Here is a 22,221-nt window from a genome sequence, read left to right on the forward strand (position 1 = left end):
ATTGCCAGTGTAACAGTATAGCTTCCGTCCCTCTCCTCGCCCCTACCTGGGCTCGAACCAGAAACACGTCGACAACAGCCCCCCTCGAAGCAGCGTTACCCATGCAGAGCAAGGGAAACAACCCCTCCAAGGCTCAGAGCGAGTGACGTTTGAAACGCTATTAGCGTTTACATCAGCCTCAACTCGGGAGTTGATAGGCTTGAAGTCATAAACAGCGCAATGCTTGACGCACAATGAAGAGCTACTGGCAAAACGCACGAAAGTGCTGTTTGAATTAATGTTTACACGCCTGCTTCTGTCTACCACCGCTCAGTCAGATACTTGTATGCTTGTATGCTCAGTCAGATTATATGCAACGCAGGACACGCTAGATAATATCTAGTAATATCATCAACCATGTGTAGTTAACTAGTGATTATGATTGATTGATTGTTTTTATAAGATACGTTTAATGCTAGCTAGCAACTTACCTTGGCTTACTGCATTCGCGTAACAGGCAGTCAGTCGCCTTGTGGAGTGCACAAGGACTAGTTAACTACAACTTGCAAGATTGGATCACCCGAGCTGCCAAGATGAAAATCTGTCATTCTGCCCCTGAACGAGGCAGTTAACCCACCATTCCTAGGCCGTCATTGAAAATAAGAATGTGTTCTTAACTGACTTGCCTAATTAAATAAAGATTGAATTAAGGTGTAAAAATATATATATAAATTGAAAAAATAAAAAAATCTGCAAAATCGGTGTCCAAAAAATATCCCAAAACTTGAAAATCGGCCCTATTTAAATCGGCCATTCCGATTAATCGGTCGACCTCTAAACATAACCTCAATTCTAACCCTAAAGTTAAATAAATTCAAAAATGTACCTAACCCTAACCCTCTTTCCTTGTGGGGACCAGCAAAATGTCTCAACTTCTGGTCCTCACAAGGAAACTGACTTCCACATGACTTCTGGTCCCCACAAGGATAGTAACCCCCCCCCCCCCACCCCCACACACAGACAAACAAACAAAAACACACAAACACTGTCAGAATTGGGTTAGGTCCCAGTTTCAGTGTGAGGCTGTGGCTTCTCCTCCCCTGGCTGCCTGTAGAGAGACAGCCAGAGAGAGAGACACTGGGGACAGACGGATTGTCTCAGCCCTCCCTGCACACGCTCATTAGCTAGCCTCTTTAGAGTTTTCAATTAGCATTCACACACACACACACACACACACACACACACACACACACAGCGCAGGGAGGGAGCCTGCGACAACGGGCAACACGCACATGCAACACACAAGAAGAGAGAGACACGCGCACATGCACACCTCAGCCCCACAAACATACGCACTTTCAATTTATGCTAAAATATCTCATCAACTTTCTCTCGCTCCAAGTTTGCCTTTCTCTCAACTTCCCTGTTTCTTGTTTTTGACAAACTAAAACATCTTGAGAAGGCAACCAGAAGAGGAGATGGAAGATCTCTTTTCAGGGTTTTTCTTTATTTTTACTATTTTCTACATTGTAGAATAATGGTGAAGATATCAAAACTAGGAAATAACACATATGGAATCATGTAGTAACCAGAAAAGTGTGAAACAAATCCAAATATATTTTATATTTGAGATTCTTCAAAGTAGCTACCCTTTGCCTTGATGACAGCTTTGCACAGTCTTGGAATTCTCTCAACCAGCTTCATGAGGTAGGAATTATAGGAATGCATTTCAATTAAAAGGTGTGCCTTGTTAAAAGTTCATTTGTGGAAATGATTTCCTTCTTAATGAGTTTGAGACACTCAGTTGTGTTGTGACAAGGTAGGGCTGGTATACAGAAGATGGCCCTATTTGGTAAAAGACCAGGTCCATATTACGGCAAGAACAGCTCAAATAAGCAAAGAGAAACGACAGTCCATCATTATTTTAAGACATGAAGGTCAGTCAATTTGGAAAATTTTGAAAAACAGTGCAGTCGCAAAAACCATCAAGCACTATGATGAAACTGGCTCTCATGAGGACTGCCATAGGAAAGGAAGACCCAGAGTGATCAGCCCCCTCTTGTTCACCCATGACTGCGTGGCAAGCATGCCTCCAACTCAATCATCAAGTATGCAGACTACAGTGGTAGGCTTGATTACCAACAACAATGAGACAGCCTAAAGGGAGGAGGTGAGGGCTCTGGGAGTGTGGTGCCAGGAAAATAACCTCTCACTCAACGTCAACAAAATTAAGGAGATGATCGTGGACTTCAGGAAACTGCAGAGGGAGCACCCCCCTATCCATGTCGATGGGACCGCAATGGAGAAGGTGGAAAGCATCAAGTTCACAAACTTTTACAGATGCACAATTGAGAGCATCCTGTCGGGCTGTATCACCGCCTGGTACAGCAACTGCACCTCCAACAACCGCAAAGCTCTCCAGAGGGTGGTGTGGTCTGCCCAACGCATTACTGGGGGCAAACTTCCCGCCCTCCTTGATACCTACAGCACCCGATGCCATAGGAAGGCCAAAAAGACGTCAGCCACCCGAGCCACTGCCTGTTCACCCCGCTATCATCTAGAAGGCGAGGTCAGTACTGGTGCATCAAAGCTGGGACCGAGAGATTGAAAAACAGCTTCTGTCTCAAGGCCATCAGACTGCTAAACAGCCATCACTAGCACATCAGAGGCTGCTGCCTATAGACAGATTTGGAATCACTGGCCACTTTAAGGAAATGAAACACTAGCCACTTTAATAATGTCTCTGTATCTTGCATTACTCATCTCATATGTGTAAACTGTACTCTATACTATTCTACAGCATCTTAGTCACTTTAATTGTTTGTAAATATTGCATCACGCATCTCATATGTATATACTGTACTCTGTACTATGCCGCTACCTTAGTCCAACGCCGCTCTGATTTATGTATATATATCCTTAATCCATTCCTTACTTAGATGTTGTCACGTTCTGACCTTAGTTCCTTTGTTTTGTCTTTTGTTTTGGTATGGTCGGGCGTGAGTTGGGTGGGTTGTCTATGTTAGTTTGTCTATGATTTTCTATTTCTGTGTTTGGCCTGGTATGGTTCTCAATCAGAGGCAGCTGTCAATCGTTGTCCCTGATAGAGAACCATATTTAGGTAGCCTGTTTTCCATTGTGTTTTGTGGGTGGTTGTTTCCTGTTTAGTGTTTTTGTTTCACCTTTCAGGACTGTTTGTCGTGTTTGTTGTTGTGTCTAGTGTTGCATATTTCATTAAATAATATGAACACTTACCACGCTGCACCTTGGTCCTCCTCTCCTTCCCCAGACGACAAGCATTACAGATGTACGTGTATTTTGGGTATGTTGTTTAACTGTTAGATATTACTTGTTAGATATTACTACACTGTCAGAGGTAGAAGCACAAGCATTTCGCTACACTCGCAATAATATCTGCTAAACACGTGTATGTGACCAATAAAATTGTCTTTGATTTGCAGAGGATACATTCATTTGAGTTAACTGCACCTCAGATTACAGCCAAAATAAATGCTTGACAGAGTTCAAGTAACAGACACCTCAACATCAACTGTTCAGAGGAGACTACGTGAATCAGGCCTTTATGGTCAAATTGCTGCAAAGAAACCACTACTAATAATATCAATAATAAGAAGATACTTGCTTGGGCCAAGAAACACGAGCAATGGACATTAGATCACTGGAAATCTGTCCTTTGGTCTGATGAGTCCAAATGTTTGATTTATAGTTCCAACTGCTGTGTCTGAGACGCAGAGAAGGTAAACAGATGATCTCGGCTTGTGCGGTTCCCACCGTGAAGCATGGAGGAAGTGGTGTGATGGTGTGGGGTGCTTTGCTGGTGACATTGTCAGTGATTTATTTAGAATTCAAGGCACACTTAACCAGCATGGCTACGACAGCATTCTGCAGGGATACGCCATCCCATCTGGTTTACTCCTAGAGGGACTATCCTTTGTTTTTCAACAGGACAATGACCCAACACACCTCCAGGCTGTGTAAGGGCTATTTGACCAAGGAGAGTGATAGAGTGCTGCATCAGATGACCTGGCCTCCACAAACACCCGAAATCAACCCAAATGAGATGGTTTTGGATGAGTTGGACCACAGAGTGAAGGAAAAGCAGCCAACAAGTGCTGAGCATATGTGGGAACTCCTTAAAAATTGTTGGATAACCATTCCTCATCTAGCTGGTTGAGAGAATTCCAAGAGTGTGCAAAACTGTCATCAAGGCGAATGGTGGCTACTTTGAAGAATCTCAAATATATAATATATTTTGATTTGTTTAACACTTTTTAGGTTACTACATGATTCCATATGTGTTATTTCATAGTTTTGATGTCTTCACTACTATTATACAATGTAGAAAATAGTAAAAAAATAATGAAAAACACTCGACTGAGTAGGTGTGTCCAAACTTTTGACTGGTAGTGTAGGTAAATTGCAGTTGGTCCAGAACAAAGCAGCGCGTATCGCCCCTAGATGTACACGGAGGGCCAGTGTCAGTAACATGCATGTCAATCTCTCCTGGCTCAAAGTTAAGGAGAGATTGACAGCATCAATATTGGTCTTTGTGCGAGGTACTGATGTGTTGAAGGTCGCAAACTGTCTCTTCAAGCAGTTGGCACACAGTTCAGACACTCATCGGTACAACACAAGACACGCATCCAGAGGTCTCTTCACAGTCCCCAGGTCCAGAACAGAGGCTTGGAAAAAACACAGTATTAAATCGAGCCGTGAAGACATGGAACTCTCTGCCACACCAGGTATCTCAAGCTAGCAATAAAACCAGGGTTTAAAAAAACATCTAAAATAATACTTTATTGCACAAAAGGGGACTGTGAAGAGACACATCCATTTTATATATCTTGTATTGTAATTTGCACTGTATTACGCATTAGACCTAGATATAGTATGTATGTACTGAGATGTAGACTGTGTGAGACGTTTTAAATTGATGTAGTTCAGTCCTTGACTAACAATGTTCTGTACTATGTATTATGTCATGCTTCATGTGGACAGAAAGAGTAGCTGCTGCTTTTGCAGCGGCTAATGGGGATCCTAATGAATACCATATACCTCTGAGAGAAGAGTTTATAAGTCCAGTTTGAGGCTTCCATCGAAGTACTGATATACTAGTATTGCTCAAGTACCTCATCTCCCTGTTCCCAGTGCAGGCCTTATCTACACAGGGACACAACACCTGCCCTACTGCTTTCATCTGATCTGTGGAAAGAGATGGGAACCAGGGGAGTTCTGAGTGTATCTATCAACTCCAAGTGTCACTACAGTGATGGAGTGTGGCCCTCAGTGGAAGATTCTAGAAAGGGCCCTCAATCCGATCCACCCGAAAAGAGAAAAGTCAAAAAAAAGTCTGAGCACACTGCCAGAGGGCCGAGGTCAATGGGGTCACCAGGGGTCAGAGGTCAGGGGAACTGAAACAGATGTGGGCTTCAGACTGGACAAGACTGCTGAGTATCGGGGTTTACAGAGTAAAGAGAAACAGATGGGACAGAGAGAGCCAGAAGATAGAAGGAAAGAGACAGTAGAAAGGGAACCAAGGTGGAGAGAGAGACAGAAAGAGAGCAGGCTGAGCGAGAATTGGAAAGAGGAAAAGAGAGACAACAGAGAAAGGGAGACAGACAGAGAAAGGAAACATTGAGATAGAAAAAAGACCGAAGCAAAACAGCACCATTCATTCCTGCTTCTGTACCTTGAAGGTGGCCCCTCCGCGAATGATGGACTTGATGAAGATGCCCAGGTCCTCGTCCTTCTCCCGGGACTTGTTGCCCTTGAGGCTGATGCCCAGGCCGGCCGAGCCAGTGTCGTTCAAGAGCACATCGAACATCAGCTGCTCCCGCCCATCCTCCAGCACCATGGGGCTAGCCTCCTCCCGTTTCTGAAAGAGGGAAAGAGAAGAATGAAGAAGAGGACAGAGAGAGAGATTGTTTTGATATTGAAACAAGCATAGGGCAGTTAATGAAAATAAAAAAAATACAACGCTGAGAGTGAAATAGACACAGAAAATGAAACATCTCGTCAATATGAGAACTCATCGAATGAGGATGACAGGGAGAGGGAGCGGGAAAAGAGGACGAAAGAAAAAGGTAACAGAGAAGGTGAAAGAAAAAAGGTGAAAAAGGTCAAACACAAAAGAAGAGGGATATTTGCATTATGGATCCAAGATGGTGGAAAACGGGTGAGGGGAGGAAGAATAAATAAAAAGAGGAAGAGGATGATGGGAAGTGAGAAGGAGCAGGTGGTGAGAAAGAGAGAACGAGGGAGGAGACGGCAGGCAGAGAGGTAATTCCATTTGAACATGAAAGGCAGACAGAGAGCGTGCCATTTCAAAAGGAAGCACAATAACCTTTTTATACATCCTTCTAGAGAGCGATGGAGGGAGGGCGACAGGGGGATCATTTAAAAGTAATAACCCATCCCTGGAGATATCCACTCTCCCATTCACTCTCTGTCTCTCTCCCCCTCTTTTCTCTCTCCTCCTTCATCCCACTCTTAACGTGAACAAAATGACCCGGTGGTTCGGGGAGCGAGAATTGGCTACCAAATGAAAGAAAGAGAGAGAGAGAGAGAGAGAGAGGGGGAGAGAGAAGACAAAGAAATGGCAACAAAAGAAAAGAAAAATGTCTGTCATTATGACAGAGTGGTGAGAGAGAAAGTGGTGCTGGGGTTTTGTCACCAGGGAAACGGGCCTGTAAAGAGGTGCTTTGAGGCTCTTTCACATAGCCGGCCTATTTTCCTGTGAGGAGGACAGCGAACATCGCAGGTGGGGAAAAATACTGTGTGTACTGTATATGTTTACATTTGTTAACAATAATGGTGTGTGTTACGCCACATTAGTCCAAACTAAGAGACACCGAGTGTGTATGTGAAGTGTCTGTGATTTTGTTTTTTCACAGCTGCCCAATATAAAATCCAAAAGCTCATTGAGCTGCTTTCCTTCATACCTTACCTGTTATTGGAAGCAGATTTATTTTGAACCTCCCAGGTTGCCACATAATATGGCCAGCGGTCTAGCGACAGAGGCAGGAAAGAACGGCTCAGTGTAGCTTTACAGGTTTCTCACTATAATCCCACTGGTGTTGGGTGACATTCACCTGAGTCCTGAGGAGGCCCTTGTTTAGCCAACAGAACACCCCCACTGTTCTCCACCCCTTGATCCTCAGCAGGGGAAGACCTAACAGCCTCTTTACCTGCGTAGAGCCCCTTAGGAAAATGGGCAGTCTAGTCTGGAGCCTCACTCTCATGGAGCTCCATCACCATCACCTCAAGCTATTGTGGAAACTCCGTTGTACACTGAGTAGTAAAGATGGGAAGCTTTCATTCGGAACGAGGCTCCATTTATTCTTTATTCAATGGAGTCAGTGAGAAGACTGACGCAAGGATCCAGCAATCCAGCTCAGACTAGACACTTTGACAGCTGACGTGACAGACAGACAGGTCTCGTTGGGCATCTCTATCCCTGACACACATCCATAAGGGAGAGGAGGAGAAGAGGAGAGGTGGAATCTGAAGAGACGTAACAGCTGCAGGATATTCCATTGTCAGTGTGAGGGGAGAGATATTCCAGCAGCACTTTGTAACTAAAGTTATTTAAACTTTTTTATGAATGTCTTTGGTTTGATCTGTTGATGCAAAGAGCTGTCTTTTTGGGTCACTGTGTGGCAGGCTAAGTTAAACACACACACACACACACACACACACACACACAGACAATATATGTCCACCGTTCTTAAGGGACTAAATCACATTTAAACAGCCAACTAAATCTCCCGGTGTAAGACACACACCCCTGGTGGTCCCCCCCCCCGCCACACACACACACAGAGCAAAACCCTTCCATTCCTGAGCCCTGTGGCTCCACTGGCGCACAACACGCCTCATTGTCTCTCCTCAAGTGCTTGTTAACAGGCTTTAAGAGGGGAGACCACCCTTGATCAGAGGAACGAGGAAGACAAAAGGAACCGTTCTACCCATGGGGAAGAAGAAGAGGTGGGGGTGTAAGGAGACCGATTAATACACACTCCTGTCAGCCGGGCTTCTGAAAAGGCGCTTTTCAAAGTGGCAGATTAGCGACGAGAGCGACATTCAATTAAGATGAGATCTTTCTCGCTACTGCTCGATCGGAGAGAAATTAAGTCTGCCAATTATTGGAAGTAATGTTGAGTTCTTATGTTCTCTGTACCTGTGCCTCAGTAGGGGGAGGAGGGGAAGCCAAATTGCTGATGGTTGGGATCATTTGTGTGTGTGTGTGTGTGTGTGTGTGTGTGTGTGTGTGTGTGTGTGTGTGTGTGTGTGTGTGTTTGTGACCTTGAGTGGTTAGCTACCATGGTTCCAGGACACAACCATCCTGGTGCCAACCCAAGAATGAGAAAAGAAGTGCAGAGGAGTGGAGAAGGGAGAGGAAGCAGCTCTATGCGTGATGGGCATGCCGACAGCTCTATGCGTGATGGGCATGCCGACAGCTCTATGCGTGATGGGCATGCCGACAGCTCTATGCGTGATGGGAAGCCGACAGCTCTATGCGTGATGGGCATGCTGACAGCTCTATGCGTGATGGGCATGCCGACAGCTCTATGCGTGATGGGCATGCCGACAGCTCTATGCGTGATGGGCATGCCGACAGCTCTATGCGTGATGGGCATGCCGACAGCTCTATGCGTGATGGGCATGCCGACAGCTCTATGCGTGATGGGCATGCCGACAGCTCTATGCGTGATGGGCATGCCGACAGCTCTATGCGTGATGGGCATGCCGACAGCTCTATGCGTGATGGGCATGCCGACAGCTCTATGCGTGATGGGCATGCCGACAGCTCTATGCGTGATGGGCATGCAGACAGCTCTATGCGTGATGGGCATGCAGACAGCTCTATGTGTGATGGGCATGCAGACAGCTCTATGCGTGATGGGCATGCAGACGTGTAGGTGACCACCATGCTGAGCTTGTCCGAAGACGGACAGAAAGACAAAAGGAGGTTTCGACCAACGCACCTCACTTTTAAAGGCGAGTCGAGACTGATTGAGATCTACAAACCACCTTGCATCACAAATTCAATCCGAAGGACAAACTAAACACTGACAATCAAGTCCAGATCAGGTTTTATCAGCAAGTTATTCTTGAAAGGCGAGGATCACACCTCAATAAAATACAATACTAAGAACAGGCCCGGGACACGGTCACCTATTCTTATTGTCTAAGTAACCGGAGTCACGTTCTTCGCATGTGCAAATTGAACTTGAAGCTATCATTTCGCTTCTAAACAAGGGCCTCAGCTCATCTCATGATTAGAAGTTTGTGACTTGTATGAATATTTCCAAACAATATTAATAAGCCTGTGGCAGTAATTTAGATGGCAGTATACTCTGAGCGTATAAAACATTAAGAACCCTTCCCCCCTTTTCCCCCTCATAAGGGCCTCAATTCGTCAGGGCATGGACTCTTCAAGGTGTCGAAAGCATTCCACAGGGGCGCTTTCCTAGCCACCGTGCTTTGTTTTTCCTAGCCACCGGGCTTCAACATCTGCATTGCTTGCTGTTTGGGGTTTTAGGCTGGGTTTATGTATAGAACTTGGTGACATCGGCTGATTTAAAAGGGCTTTAAAAATCTATTTGATTGATTGATTGACTCCAATGCTTCTCACAGTTGTGTCAAGTTGGCTGAATGTCCTTTGGGTACAGAGACCATTCTTGATACACACAGGAAACTGTGGAGCATGAAAAACCCACCAGCATTGCAGTTCTTGGCGCACTCAAACCAGTGCGCCTGGCACCTACAGCCATACCCCGTTCAAAGGCACTTTGTGCGGAGTCAGACGACTATTATTAGCTTAGGGGTTAGGTTTAGGTTTACAAATGGGGTTACAATAAGGGTTAGGGTAAGGGGTTAGGTTGAGGAGTTAGGTTGAGGGAAAATAGGATTTTGAATGGAAGTACATTCTAGGTCCCAATAAGGACAGAATAACAACGTATGTGTTACAGGCCAAATTGCCAGGGAGAAAGAAAAACAAAACTATGCAAAATAATGCTTTTTATTCATTGATGGAAATACCAATGTGCTTCAACTTCAAAGGCAAAACGACTACAGGCTAATAAATCCTCAAGCTGCTTGGAAATTAGTGTTGGGTGTGTGTGTTTCTATTTCTACTCACACATAAGACGGCAGGTCTTCATAAGGGACTTTAGCTGAAGATTGTGTTGATTGTCCTTGTTTCCAGTGTGCCCGTCGAGGGGGGATTCTTTCTCCAAAACAGAGTAAATACGGCCTCAAGAATGCGACTTCTTGAGGATAAAGCATTAAGGCTGATGGGCATCACAAGCTGCCCCAAGGAGTTGGGCAGTTTTGACTTCCCAGCAGCAGCGGTTCTGTTGTTGGGGGGGGGGGGGCTAAATAGATGGGGCTTTGTTGTATTGGGGGCTTTGTGAGCGCAGCTGCAGTATTAGGGTTGTGACTGAGGCAGAATAAGGAGAGAAGACGAGTGTTATGTACGTATGCGTTTGCTGTACAACGGACCACAATTGCATCTAAATGTGGAAGTTTAAGGTATTGGAATGAGTTGTGGTCGATTGTGTGTGCGTGCGCCTGCCTGCATAAGTTCTGTCTGTGAGCATTGCTGAACTTGAGTGAGGGTGAACATGTACATGGGTTTGAGGGACATGAAACTATATTTGAGGAGGAGGCCTGCAGAGAAGATAAGGGGTTCATCTTTAAGGGAATCTAACTTCAACAGCCCAGATAAAGACAGAGTTCAAAAAGAACAAGATAAGAGGAAGTCAAGAAGCACCTTAGTGTGGATGTTGTGGAAATGTTGGGTATTTTAATGAGGGCTAATGTGAGCACTGTGTGTATGTGTGCATGCGTGCGCGTTTCCATGTGAATATGCATCGTTCACTACAAAGCGTCGGAGATGTCCCTCCTGAATGCTTTGAAGTTGAGGAAATTGAATAATGCGAATAATCACAGGAGTAGTGAGTGGCACACAAGGACAGAGCGCTGTTTTCTGAGAGGACCAACACACACACACAGGACACGCACATGCACACACACGCTCCTATAGGGTACCACCGGGGCAGTTGACAGGCAGCTTATTTAGATAAAGCCACTCGGCCAGGAGTCAGAAAGGTCTCTGGCCACAGCTAAACGGTCACTTAACACCCGTGTGTGTCGGCACGCACCACTTCCTGCGAGGCCGCAGGGACATGTGTGTGACTTCCTGTCAGCCTCTGAGTCAACAAACCCAGATAAGGGCAGGAAGAGGAATGGGGCTCTGGGTACGTGTGCTGGGCCTGGGTGTGTGTGTGTGTCAGTGCTTGTTTGGAGGTGAGGGCATGCGTGCAGGGGGGCAAAAGGGCAGTTGAAAGAGGTTGAACGCCTTTCACTAGTAATAGAAAGAGAAAGACGTTTCAAGGGGTAACAACATGTATAAGACAAGGAGGGGAAAGGTGGAAATTCCTGGTAACGTATCTGCATCAAAGATCATGCAGAGTCAAGAGCAATTGAAGGTGGCTAGAGAGAGATAAAGGTGTCTGTTCTCACTAGCTCTCTGGGTAGGAAGATCTCCTCTTGTCTGGCCACAACCACAGAGACACACTCCCCCTGCTTGGTGCTGCGCAGCATGGCCACCTGAGTTCGATCCGTCAGGTCTACACCGCTCACCTACACACATCACAGGAAAGCGTTCAAATATGTACAGTATATACACAAAGTGCTTCACAGTGCATATAAATACCTACACCTAGATTTTTAAAGGTTTAAGGACCACCTTCCAGAAAAAAATACAACTAGTTTATCAGCCACAGACGGCACTGTTTGAATACTTGACAAAGTGCTTCCTTCCTCCATTCCATGAAGCAATCACTGATGATTAGAAATGAATGGACAGGTGAATGCCATGTGGTGGAACACTTGAGTTCACCTATCGAATCATGCCGAATCAGTCATTACTTCAAGGATGGCAGGAAGGATGCACTTTTAAGGAATTCAAAGGTCAGAGGTCAAATTACTCTTTCACCTCCAGGATGCGGTCGCCAGGCTGCAGGCGGCCATCTTAGATGGCGGCGCCACGGGCAAGGATGCTCTTGATCAGGATGGGCCCCGGGCCATGGACTGTCGAGTCACCACGGTGAAACCCAGCCCCTCGGTACCTGGAGAGGAACGATAGAGGGACAGAGAGAGGGAAAGAAAGAGAATGATGAAGAGATAGGAAAAGAGATGAAAAAACAAGAGAGATAGAAGGTGAGTGGGGGACAGAGGGATATTATCAGCTATCCTGATAACAGTCTTTAGCTATACCATCTTTCTTTTCCTTGATTTGATTGAATAGGATCCCCATTAGCTGACGCCAATGGCTGGGGTCCGACATAACGAAAAAGAGATTACACACAAAATACTTGACAGTTTACAGACATTCACACGTAGTGTGTGCGTGCGCATCAATCAGTGACACATACATGTCAGTACATACACACAACAACAAGTGACATGGGTGAGAGGCGTTGTGTCGTTGCTTTATTTGTTTTTTGAAACCTGGTTTGCTGTTCACTTGAGCTTTATAAGACGTAAGGGAGTTCCATGCACTCATGGCTCTGTATAATACTTTATGTTTCCTTGAATTTGTAGTTAATTTTACAAGCGCTCCACACCTGTTGAATATAGCCGGTGTCGGCAAACGTCGGCAAAAAAAGCGTAATTAAATTGTTGCCAGCAGCAAAGTAACAGTCACCAACGCTGTGGATAACATGAAAACTGCCTAACAAGCTCTGCTAGGCCGAGTAGAATGGTCAGAGTGGTCTCATTTGTGTCTGGAAGTAGCTAGCCAACGTTAGCTTGGGTGCTTGACGTTCTAAGGTCAGAACTCTCAAATGAACCCTACTCCTCGGCCCGAGCGTCCAGTGTGCGCTCCGAGAGCGAAACGCTCTGAATTTATGAGTGCACTCTGGCACTCCATATTGGATTTAAGAACTCACACGAATGTAAAATGTCAAACTAGAGGGCCTCCCGAGTGGCGCAGTGGTCTACGTCACTGCAGTCCTAGCTGTGCCATGGGAGACCCATGGGGCAGCGCACAATAGGCCCAGCGTCGTCCGGGTCAGGGGAGGGTTTGGCCGGCAGGGATGTCCTTGTCCCACCGCGCACTACTGGCTCCGCACAACAACACGGTCGCCAGGTGTATGGTGTGCTTCCGGGTTAAGTGGGCATTGTGTCAAGAAGCAGTGCGGCTTGGTTGGGTTGTGTTTCAGAGAACGCATGTCTCTCGACCTTCGCCTCTCTCTTTCGAGTCCGTACAGGAGTTGCAGCGACGAGACAAAATTGGATACCACGAAATTGGGGAGAAAAAGGGGTAATAAAAAAGTCTCACTAGTCATTTGTTAAGCTAACTAACTAGCAATAGGTTGCATAGCAACAGCATCAACTTCCGGTAGATAGGCCGAAGAGCTAGTACGCTCAACTGAACAGTATACTAAAATGAACTAATAATATATAGTATGTAGTATATACTCATTATGTAGTATACAGTACATTAGTATGGGTATTCAAACACAGCTTAGGTCTTTCTTTGCAGCACTTGATCATATGACTGGACAATAATCGTGATAAGATAAAACTAGAGCCTGCAGGACTGGAGTGTGGTGTCAAAAAAGCAGAGCATTACGGACAGACCTGTCCCCATCATCACGACCCCACATCATCCCATCACGTCGCAATAAGGTCACTTGGTGTGCTAATAAATGGAGGGTGACATCTCCCCACTTGCCCTGCATCCTGTGTGGGGCTTAGTGGGTTCCTCCTGAGTAAACTGGTGATCAACTTCCACTGGTCTGCTGTGGGGCCCTCTCTGCTAGCACCATATTCCCTTTATAGTGCACACGGGTCCTGGTCAAAAGTAGTGGTACTATAAATGGAATAGGGTGCTATTCGGGATGCAGCCCGCAGCCAAAAGCCAGCGGAAAAGCGGTTTTCTTATGTGGATTAAGAGGAGGACTGCCTTCAATTTCACGTGTGAGCAGGCCTCACACTGCCTGATGGAGGAAGGTGAAGGGAGAGAAGGAAGGTGAGGGGAGGGAGAGAGAGGTATCCGGAGATATCATTCCCTCGCATGGCTCCTCTCCCTGTGGACTCACAGTTTGATTTCAAGAGTGCTTGTGTGTGTGTGTGTGTGTGTGTGTGTCCAAGCTCACATGTGTATCTATTTGTGTGTTTGTGCATGCACGCCTGTGTGTGTACGTGCCTCCAAGCAATGAGTGAAAACTGCCACCTTGGTGAGCAGTGGAGAAAAGCCAAAATAGGCATACTAAAAGATAGTGAGTGATAAAATCTCATCTGGCAGCTAAGCTTCTGCCTACCTTCCATTAACGCTTCTAAACCTCCTAGCAGTCACTCACAGTGGGAGAGTAGTCTTTAAAGGGGAAATCATTAGTTGCTACATCCATTTTTTGACTTATAAATTACTGGTATGTACCCATTGATTCTTGACGAATATAATTTATGAATGCCTCATGAGCTTAGTTCAACTGTCGTACCCCATCAGATCACAAAATATAAGCTTGTTTGCTCCCAAGTGGCACTGCGGTCTAAGGCACTGCATCTTAGTGCTAGAGGCGTTACTACAGACACCCTGCTTCAAATCCAGACTGTATCACATTTGGCTCAGTTTCGTCCGGGTTTGGCCGTCATTGTAAATAAGAATTTGTTCCTAATTGACTTGCCTAGTTGAATAAAGGTTCAATAAATAAAATATACATTTACTAAAATGTTTGTAAACAAAGTAAATGTAAAAAAATAATTTTAAAACCACAATATAGCCTCAAAACATGGTTATAACTATCTAAACTATTGATTTGAGAGTGGTTACATTTCTCCAGCCCCATACCTCAGCTTTATACCGAAACAGGGGGGGGGATAAATTATTGTTTCTACAGCTGATTGACGCTTTAACCATGGAAGAGCACAACCACAATCTAAGGCTAGGTTTACACAGGCAGCCCAATTCTGATCTTTTGGCAAAATATCTGATGTGAATAATAACAGAATTGGGCTGCCTGTGTAAACGCAGCCTAAGAACTCAGTTCCCAATTTATCAGTTTTCTAGGATGATTCATTTCACTGAATCGACTGGATTGAAAACTAAACTGACCCCAACACAGCAACACATTGTACCTTTACAAAAGTACAAAAATCTGTTGTGGGGCTTAGTGGGTTCCTCCTGGTTGAATTGCTGCAAAGAAACCACTACCAAAGGACACCAATAATAAGAAGAGACTTGCTTGGGCCAAGAAACACGAGCAATGGACATAAGACCGGTGGAAATTTGTCCTTTTTTGGTTCCAACCGGTGTGTCTTTATGAGATGCGGTGTGGGTAAACAGATGATCTCTGCATGTGTATTTCCCACCGTAAAGCATGGAGGAGGAGGTGGTGTGATGGTGCTTTGCTGGTGACACTGTCTGATTTACTTAGAATTCAAGGCACACTTAACCAGCATGGCTACCACAGCATTCTGCAGCGATACGCCATCCCATCTGGTTTGGCCTTAGTGGTACTATAATTTGTTTATCAACAGGACAATGACCCAACACACCTCCAGGCTGTGTAAGTGCTATTTGACCAAGAAGGAGAGTGATGGAGTGCTGCATCAGATGACCTGGCCGCCACAATCCCCCGACCTCAACCCAATTAAGATGGAAAAGCAGCCAACAAGTGCTCAGCATATGTGGGAACTCATTCAAGACTGTTGGAAAAGCATTCCAGGTGAAGAGAATGCCAAGAGTTTGCAAAGCTGTCATCAAGGCAACTGGTGGCAATTTGAAGAATCTCAAATATAAAATATATTTAGATTTATTTAACACTTTTTTGGTTACTACATGATTTGATAATGTGTTATTTCATCATTTTGATGTCTTAAGTATTATTCTACAATGTAGAAAATAGTCCAAATAAAGAAAAACCCTTGAATGAGTACTGTAGGTTTTCTAAAACGGTAGTGTACATCGAAATTGCCAGGCAGTATATTAACTATCTGCTATCTAACCATCTGCCCAACGTTTACTGACTTGATTAATTACATAATTCTTAGCTAAGTGGTATAGTCGTGCGATTCATTGGATATCTACTCCGATTTCAGAGCACTCTCGTGTAGAATAACTGATGAATTTACGAACTCTCAACACCCGTTGAATACGGCCGATGTCAGTAAACATCAGCAAAATAAAAAAGTTATTAAATTGTTGCCAGCAGCACAGTTACAGTCACCAGCGCACTGGATAACATGAACAGCCTAACCAGCTCTGCTAGGGCAAGTAAAATGCTCAGTGAGGTGTTCTCTCATTCGTGTCTGGAAGTAGCTAGCAAATGTTAGCAAGTTAGCTTGGGTGCCTGACTGCCATTGAACGCTCGGATCAACACTTTTCCTCGGCCAGAGCGTCCAGTGTGCGCTCTGAACTCTGACAACGCTCTGGATTTACGAATGCCCAGAGCACACTCTGGCACTCCAGATTGAATTTACGAACACACCCGAAATCGTAAAATGTTTAGCTAGTCATTTGTTAAGCTAACAAGCTAGCAAGAGGTTTCATAGCAGCAGCATCAACTTCCGGTAGACAGGCGGCTCTAGTACGCTCAACTGAAAGGATATACTGTAGTTCGTTTCCAGTATACTAAAATGAACTAATAGTATGTAGTATATACTCATTAAGTATGAAGTATATACCCATTAAGTATGTAGTATACAGTATGTTAGTATTGGTATTTGAACACAGCTATACCCCCTTTTCCATAGTGCTTCCATACCTTTCCTCAGGTCAATCTTCAGCTTCCGGCCTCCCTTCTGGTTGGTCAGGTTGGCCAGGTTAGGGAGCCCAGTGGGACTCTTTCCCCGGCACAGGGGGCTCTCGCTGACCCCCACCGCCGTGGGGGAGGCCCCATCTCGATATCTGACCACCGGGGCTGGGGACATGCCCAGTCTGGTGCTCCCATAGCGGGGTGAGAGAGGCTGGCAGATCGGGGGTCTTGGAGCGGAGGACACAGAGCTCTGGACGTCTCGGCTCCAGTTTGGGACTGATCTGCTCTGGTTTCACGGTTTCTGGTTTCACTTCTGGTTTAGCGTCCATTTTTTGGTGGATCACGAGAGGGCTCTTGGCTTTGGAGACGGAGTCGTGACTGTCGGTGAAGAGCTGCCCGATGAGGCGTTTCTCGTATCGCTGCTTGTTAGCCAGCGGCAGGATCTCCAGGCGCACCAGAGGGGAACACATGGCCTGACGGAACACTTCCTGGGACTTGTGGGTGTGAGGAAGTGACATCATCAATGTCTGTCTCTGAAGGACATGACTGAAGTTTGAGAATACTGTTATATCAGACTTAATTGTACGGTTTTCCACTATGTACACCAAGCACAGAGCTTCCATTGGTATCAACACCAGTACAAACTCAAGCTTACTAAGTTCTCATTCAACACCCGCATTGACTAGAGGTCACACACTAGACCCTCAAGAGTCAATTCACTAGAGACAAGTAATCTATAGTAGTAGTCACTAGCAGCAACTGCTTATCCAGAACCAGTGTCAGACCTATTGTCAAGCCTCTTCTGGGCTATACTATCAGATCTAACAAGGTCCACCTCTTTTACTGGGCATTTCATTCAGGTAGGGGATTAGACAATCCTCCTTGATGCCCACCAATTCTTTCTCTTTTTACTGTTTGTCTATCTCTTATCTTTCTCACTCACTAGCCCCACTCCTTTTGAAGTCTAACCAAATGCTGTGATGGTCATAAATGAACCTATTCCCGACAACAGTGAAGCGAGAGAATGAGTGTTTCTCGCTTTCGTTTTCTCTCTCACACGCTTTTGTTGCTGTGGAGATGGGGTGTGAGATAAATCCAGGAATAGGGAGGATTTGTAAGAGCAGGGATTAAGAAGGGCTCCTAATAAAAGGGAAAATAAAAGAGAAACTGAGTGACAGACCGGCCTCATACTGGTAGATTTGTGATAGTGTAGGGCAGGCTTGCATCCAAAATGACACAGGATGCGTCTCAAATGGCAACCTATTCCCTACATAGTGCACTACTTTTGACCAGGGACTTATGGGTCAAAAGGAGTGCACTATAAAGGGAATACAGAGACATTTGAGAATCATCCTGCGATAGCGTAGAGCCGAGGTACGTACTGGGCAAATGTCTTGTCCATTAGCTCGGTGCCGCTAATCTGAACGATGCACTCATCCTCCCGGAAAAGGCCCTCTCTCTTGGAGCGACTGTTCGCCTCGATACTTTTAATGTGCAGGCCCAGGGTCCTGAGAACGGATGATAAACACAGTCTGAACACACACACACACACACACACACACACACACACAAACAGCCTTCAATGCATGGGTAGAGCATGTGTAAGAGAGTGCGTGAAAGTGAGTGAGTTACAGTGAGCGAGTGAAAGTGAGTGTGTGTGCGTTCCTCACTGTCCACTCAGCAATGAGCAGTAGGGGACGACATGGATCCCCAGCGGTCCCTGTTCTCCAGAGAGCTCCCCACTATCTCGGTCAGGGGGCTGAAGAGACAAAACACACAGTCAAGAGATAGAGAGTTTGTGTTTGTCAATCTCACTCACGCACAAAAATGGTAACAGGAACACAGATACCTACAAATACAAATCTCTGGGTGCAAGTTAACCTCCCCTTTCATGTAAAAAAAGTAATGACCATAGTGCTTCTAGGGAAAGAGGATTATTTTGTAAATTTATTTACCTGCAAGTTTGACCAATTCCAATCCCCTTGCTTAAGGGGGTCCTGTGTCCTTTGAGATCATTTTTTATGAAGAAGGACTGAGAAGCTCAGTTCTGATGACTTTTTAAAAAGGACGTTCTATTCCCAAATGAATAAAAATGTCATTATACTGACACCATCTAAAATATAATTTCCACCTCGAGAAATTAGCCCAATAACATATTGGTAAGAATAGAGTAAAAATGCGTACAAATTTGTGCCATTAGCAGTTTTAGTTGAGCGCCGCGGTGGTGGTGAGCATTATAGATTGATGTTCAGATGAAGGGAATTAAACGTCAGCAACAACCGTGCATGTCAGTTCAGCACACAAAGCGTAACAGTGAAAATAAAGTATTTTGTATTTTGTATTTCGTAGAACAGACATGCTTCTGCATTAGGCTGGCATCTCCAAACCAGCCCACCCCCGAACTTTTATTGTGGATCTACACGGATCTCAAAAAACAACCTCTCTAGAATCCATATGATGTATATACGTTGCAGTGACAGAACTTAAACCCTTGCAAAACAGAGACAAAAACAGAGTCCCACTCTCTCCCCCCTTCCCTCGCTCCCTGAGCCAGACAGTGGTTGAGTGAACAAGGTCAAGGTGAATTAACTGGCATTTACATGGGCCAGCTGCGCTTATGCAAGCGTGTGAAACCTGCCCTGTCAGGTTGTGTAAGTATGATGCTGGAGCGTGGTGGAGCGGAGAGGTGTGTGATGCTAGGTTTAGCTGCTTTCCTTTCGAACGTGATTGGTTTCAGGCCACAGGGCATGCTGCCCTTCGACCTAGTGGCACCCTTTTCTATTTATAGTGCACTACTTTCGACAAGAGCCCCATGACTTTGTTCAAAAGTGGGGTATTATAGAGGGAACATGGTATCATTTGGGACGCATTCCAAGACTGTATACACACACCCTCTACTGTAACAAATATTTTTCGCGTACACATATGCCAGGCTGCCATTAGACCCTAGTAGACAGAGGGGAAGGATTCCCACAGTGAATGTGCATAGATTTACCAACACACCACTGAGCAGGGGAATGGAGCTAATGACTAGATCTGGCTGGCCACACATTTACACAGGTACACACTCAAATGTGCATCAAAAGACCCTGTATGCCCAGTTGAGAACCAGGATACTGCCTCTGGCAATTGAAGTATGTAGGTCCAATGCCATTGATGAAGAAAAGCAGCTATGTACAGTCTCCAATTTAGGGAAGAAGAATGAACGGGATGGAGAATGAATGGTACTTTCATTTTACTGTACTTTATATGATGATTTAAGTAAGAGTAACTAGGATGAAACGCAACAACAGAAACCATAGCAATTCTGGATTAGTGATTAAGACAAACTTGAATGGATATTTAGAAAAATAAGTGTTCCTGGGTGCAAATGTTATTTCCAAAGCTTAGAAGATAAGACAAGGTTTTTATGTTTTAAGTTTAAACTATTTTCATCTCCCTAGGAATGCTTTCTGAACACGTCTACATTAATGTGGATGCTACCATGATTACGGATAATCCTGAAAGAATCATGAATAATTGTGTGAGAGCGTTACAGAGGCACAAAGATACCCCAACGAGATGCTAACCTCTCACCATTTCCAGTACCAGGGGAGGTGAAGCTCTCACCATTACCAGTACCAGGGGAGGTGAAGCTCTCACCGTTACCAGTACCAGGGGAGGTGAAGCTCTCACCGTTACCAGTACCAGGGGAGGTGAAGCTCTCACCGTTACCAGTACCAGGGGAGGTGAAGCTCTCACCATTACCAGTACCAGGGGAGGTGAACCTCTCACCGTTACCAGTACCAGGGGAGGTGAAGCTCTCACCGTTACCAGTACCAGGGGAGGTGAAGCTCTCACCGTTACCAGTACAAGGGGAGGTGAAGCTCTCACCATTACCAGGGGAGGTGAAGCTCTCACCATTACCAGTACCAGGGGAGGTGAAGTTCTCACCGTTACCAGTACCAGGGGAGGTGAAGCTCTCACCGTTACTAGTACCAGGGGAGGTGAAGCTCTCACCGTTACCAGTACCAGGGGAGGTGAAGCTCTCACCGTTACTAGTACCAGGGGAGGTGAAGCTCTCACCGCTACCAGTACCAGGGGAGGTGAAGCTCTCACCGCTACCAGTACCAGGGGAGGTGAAGCTCTCACCGTTACCAGTACCAGGGGAGGTGAACCTCTCACCGTTACCAGTACCAGGGGAGGTGAACCTCTCACTGTTACCAGTACCAGGGGAGGTGAAGCTCTCACCGTTACCAGTACCAGGGGAGGTGAAGCTCTCACCATTACCAGTACCAGGGGATGTGAAGCTCTCACCATTACCAGTACCAGGGGAGGTGAAGCTCTCACCATTACCAGTACCAGGGGAGGTGAAGCTCTCACCATTACCAGTACCAGGGGAGGTGAAGCTCTCACCATTACCAGTACCAGGGGAGGTGAAGTACCAGGGGAGGTGAACCTCTCACCATTACCAGTATAATACAATTATTATGGATATATTAATGTAATAGTTTGTTTAAAATGTTTAAAACAATCTAAATAAAAGTTCTACTACAGCGACCATGTTATTTTTGCGAAGCCTATTAGGAGTTTGGACATATAAAGTTTGTATGTGAAAACTATAACGTTTTATAATTTTTTTAAATGTGAACTCACTTCACTTGTGAATAAGAGGGAGGCTTGCGCTACCGTTGCTTACACATGACCAGATCAAATGCACTGCTGGAACGCTGATTAAGCTCAGAAAACCAGGTGTTTTAATCAGTGTATGCTTACTTCGATTTTGAACTTTCAAGATAAGCAGAGCAAAGCGTTTACATGACTATTGCCATAATCAGTTTAATATTGAAGTATTAGTGTGCATGTAAACGTACTCATTGTCTTACAAGCCCATGTGGGCTGGGCATCCTGAAGATGAATAATTCACTCACTCACTCACACACTCACACTCACACACACACACACACACACACACACACACACACACACACACACACACACACACACACACACACACACACACACACGACCTGCTGGCTGGCTGCCTGTCCTGCTCATTAGGGCAGTGTAATTAGTTGTGGTTCTGGGGGTCTGCTGCAAACACAGGAGAACTGACTATCACTCATACACACAGACAGGAGAGATGGAGGGAGAGGGAGGGAAGGTGGAGAAAGAGGGAGAGAGAGAAGGAGAACAGGAGCCTAATTAGAGTGGTTATGCATCAAAGAAAAAGGGAGCGAGGGGTAGAGAGAGTGAGAGGGAGCGCGAGAGAGAGAGGGAAAGAGGGGGAGAGAGAGTGAGAGGGAGCGCGAGAGAGAGAGGGAAAGAGGGGGAGAGAGAGAGCGAAAGAGAGTGAGAGGGAGCGCGAGAGAGAGAGAGAGAAAGAGGGAAAGAGGGGGGAGAGAGAGGAATGAGCATCAGGTAAGTCAGCAAAAGAGGAATAAAAGGATGAAAGGGAGGGCGAGAGAAAACG

At 45.5% G+C, this 22,221-nt stretch overlaps 1 pseudogene; it reads right to left on the minus strand.

Annotated features, from left to right (window-relative positions):
• LOC139372283 (partitioning defective 3 homolog B-like) overlaps positions 1–22,221 on the minus strand; it is a 201,501-nt pseudogene that overhangs the window by 92,941 nt on the left and 86,339 nt on the right.

The sequence above is a fragment of the Oncorhynchus clarkii genome, chromosome 18 (genome assembly GCF_045791955.1).
Source record: "Oncorhynchus clarkii lewisi isolate Uvic-CL-2024 chromosome 18, UVic_Ocla_1.0, whole genome shotgun sequence".
NCBI classification, from domain to species: domain Eukaryota; kingdom Metazoa; phylum Chordata; class Actinopteri; order Salmoniformes; family Salmonidae; genus Oncorhynchus; species Oncorhynchus clarkii.